General features: G+C 39.4%; 1 long non-coding RNA gene across 1 annotated transcript; it reads right to left on the bottom strand.

Moving 5' to 3' along the window:
• Window positions 1–2,036: 2,036 nt before the first annotated feature.
• Window positions 2,037–3,270, bottom strand: LOC138921255 (uncharacterized). The gene is made up of 2 exons (XR_011433688.1): window positions 3,164–3,270; window positions 2,037–2,715 (listed from the first exon to the last, which is right to left on the bottom strand). It is a non-coding gene; the product is annotated as an uncharacterized lncRNA (long non-coding RNA).
• Between the last annotated feature and the right edge of the window lie 236 nt (window positions 3,271–3,506).

Below are 3,506 nucleotides of genomic sequence, written 5' to 3'. Positions count from 1 at the left end.
AGACCAAAATTCTCTCCTTGTTTTTTCTGCCTCTCTCTGCTTTAAAGGTCTTTTGGAAATGGAGATGTTTCCATCCTCCTCCTAGAGCCCAATACATTCTCTGAGACTCTTAATATTGAAAAGTCTCTTCTAGTATCTCTAGACCTCATTGCCATAGTAAAAAGTTCAGTGAAATAATTTAACACATATTTATACTAGAATGTGCTGGCTGTTTACCTGTTTGCTCTCATATCCATTTCCCAACATTCCTTCATCTGCTCTGTTTCACAAGGAACTACATTTCCCAGGACTTATGTTCTCCGCTTTCTGAGGAGGTTCGGCTAATAGGAGGCACTAACAAAAGATGGATGGTAGAAGAAAAGAAGCAGCCAGGGTATTTTCCCCTTTTCCTCTCTTTGCCTCAATTAGCATCTTCAGCAGTAATTGCTGTGGTCCCTGCCCCCCAACCCTGAGCAGCATCCTGTCCCCCCAGTGGACCTATATCCATCCAGATGGTTTTTCTCAAATGGGAACACCACCTCCTCTCTGTGTCTTTCTGGTCCTAGGGATGGTAGTGACTTCCCGATGTTGTTAATCTCTGGGTTGACTCCCCCCTCTTCTTTGGCTATCCATCCCTTCCATTACCTGTATTAAATCCCTTCTGTTTAAAATACCTAGAAAGTTTTCTACTTCCCTCATTGGACCTTAAATAATACCCACAGAAATAACATAGCGGTAAGAAGCATGAACACTGAAATCGGGCAGATGTGGGTTTGTGTTGTGGCTCCCACACTTTTAGATGGGGGCTTTGGACAAATTAAAATAACTCCAACAAGGCTCAGTTTCCTCTTTTGTAAATTGGTAATAATGATAATATCTACCTCCTACTGGCATTTCAGAATTAAACATTATCATGCAAGTTCCTAAACTTCCAGATTTCTCAAAATAGTAAAATTTAAAATAAAAGTAGAAATTGACACAAGGTGGCAAAATCTTTATTTGGCTCAGAAAGACATTTAAGGAAAAACTTCAATCATCACCATTATGTCATTACAAGGAAATTCATGTTAATAACATGCATATAATCTCAGAATAAAGGGTAGTTTCTTAAATTTAATAAATTAAGCTTTATGTAAAACTCATCACATTGTCTTAATTTGTTCTTTTCATCTTTTCAATTTCTCTATGGCTAGATGAAAACACTGGCACAGTCCAGCACTGGTCTGCTCATCAGCTCTTGTTCGGTGTGGTTCCTGACATTTGTATGATTACTTTTGTTATCACTACTTCTATTGCTATTATTAGGAATGAGAGTATTAACTAAGCTATTATTAGGAATGAGAGTATTAACTAAGGATCTAAGATATCTAAGGTAGAATTCTCTCCAGGGGCTTTGTCACATGCCTTTCTATGTTCACTCTGATTCATGGCCTAAATTTTTCTGACACTGACCAAATGACCACCTTTTCCCCTAGTCTGACTCTGACTTAGCAAAATCAGATGAAAGTGCTATTTGAATCTAAAAATCCTTGCACAATAAATGCAAATGTAAAATTTCAAGTCTAGCATTTAGTTGCTATCTTCACCCTGGCCCAGCCTAGGCAGCAGAGCTGCACATTTTCCACATACGTAATGATTTTTAACTACGTTTCAGCTATTTTTTTCACTGTATTATTTACTATATTTTTAACTATTTTCAGGCTACCCCTTTATAATACCAGAATGATTACTCTTGTCAATATAATCAATTCAAAGAAACAAACTAAGTCAGTTGTTTGTCATTGTGCACAAGGTAAACACCAACAGTTTTTCAACCAGTTCTGCTGGATTCATCAGCATATAACTATACTTATTCTGCCTCTTACTTTTTGTCATATTTGTTCCACACCATATTCTTCTAAGTCATCACTGTTACTCTTAGTAATCTATTAAGTGATATTTGATGGTCTAGTCTCTTACTCCTCAGCCTTTTAAATGTTCAATAATGTCAAATAATAGAAATATCCGTGATGTGGCAAATACCGAGTCCCTGAAAGAAAAGCGAACCTATTTTCAAGTCCTTCTTAAGCTGTGAGGATTTATTGTGAATCTTTCGATATGTGGGTAACATTATTCCAAATCCTCTTTGGGGTTGCTCCTGCAGGAAGCAAGGGTGTATCAGTCAACTGGAAAAGCAATTTGAGAATCTCTAGGATTGATTTTGAAAATGCAGTATCCACAGAAACAGACTTCAGATGCTAGCCCAGCAAATGCTGGCAACTCTGTACTTGTGTGGAAGATGTCTTCTGTGGGTTTGTCTAAGGGCTGTTCCATGGACAGCATCACTCTTTGAAACTAGCACATTCTATGCTGTATCCTTGTATGACCATTTCGCAAGAATTCTGAGTGTAGATTTGTATTTCCCAGTAAAAGTATGCGCAAGCTAAAGCAGCCTGATAAGATAAGGAGAGTCTGTCAGGCAAAGGTTTGCTTAGAGTCTTTGGGACACATGCGTACTCTCCAGGGTTTATTTGTACAATATTAGTAAGCCAATTCTCAAAGTCAAACTGATAATACGCCAACACTCACAAGTAGACACTTGCACGTAAGAACCACACGCTCCTGGATCATCACACTGCTTTCTGCTTGAGAAGTAAATGAATGTGGGAAAACAGATGTGGGTAGTTGTAAACATGACAGTTCCACGTGCATTCGGTCAGGATATTGTCTCTGAAAATCTGATCTCTGTCCCATGAGCTGAAGGAGGAAGGTAGACAAAGTTTCTTGAAGAAGCAACCCAGATAACTACTTGGAGCCATTCTTCCAGTAATTTTAATGGATTGCACACAACCACTCACACTTTCTCACTGGGGCTCTTGGGACCCATGCTACACGGGTTAGAGACAAGTAGACAGAATCAAGGGTGAAGTCTGTGAACCACAGAACACAATTTTCCTTTCCATGAAACTAACTGGCCCTTCTTGGGATCAAACCCATGACCTTGGGCTCATTAGCACTCTACTCCAACCATGCCCAAAACAAATACAGGTTGGAAGCCAGAGGAGCTTCAAACCACACATAAGAATGTAATCAACCGAACCACAGGGAAACACATAAAGTAAACACTTTCTATATAGGCAAAAAAGAACAGAAGATTTGGAAACAGCCGACATTCTCTGAATCCCTTAGTCATTCAAAGGCTTACTGGAAATTTCCACTTGGATATCTTCCATCACTTTGACTTCAACCCATTTTCCTCTCTCAGCCCCCACCCCTGAAAGGAATTTACCATTTGGAACTTTCAGTCTACGGAACCATCACTCAGTCAAACAAGTTCAGAACATTGAAGTTGTCCTTAGCAACACATTTGACTATCCAATGCGTGTTTAGTCCAAAACAAAGTCCATTGAAGCCTTTATTCAAGCTTCTCTCATATCTCTCCTCCTGCCTGTGCCCAAAAGCATCGCCATAGTCCAAACCTCATGAGCCTCAGTACAGTTACAATAACTGCCTACCAGCCCTCCCCCCTCCAATCCATTTTATATACC

Source organism: Equus caballus, chromosome 28 (assembly GCF_041296265.1).
Source record: "Equus caballus isolate H_3958 breed thoroughbred chromosome 28, TB-T2T, whole genome shotgun sequence".
In the NCBI taxonomy this organism is placed as follows: Eukaryota; Metazoa; Chordata; class Mammalia; order Perissodactyla; family Equidae; genus Equus; species Equus caballus.
This window is presented reverse-complemented; position numbering and strand designations above follow the sequence as displayed.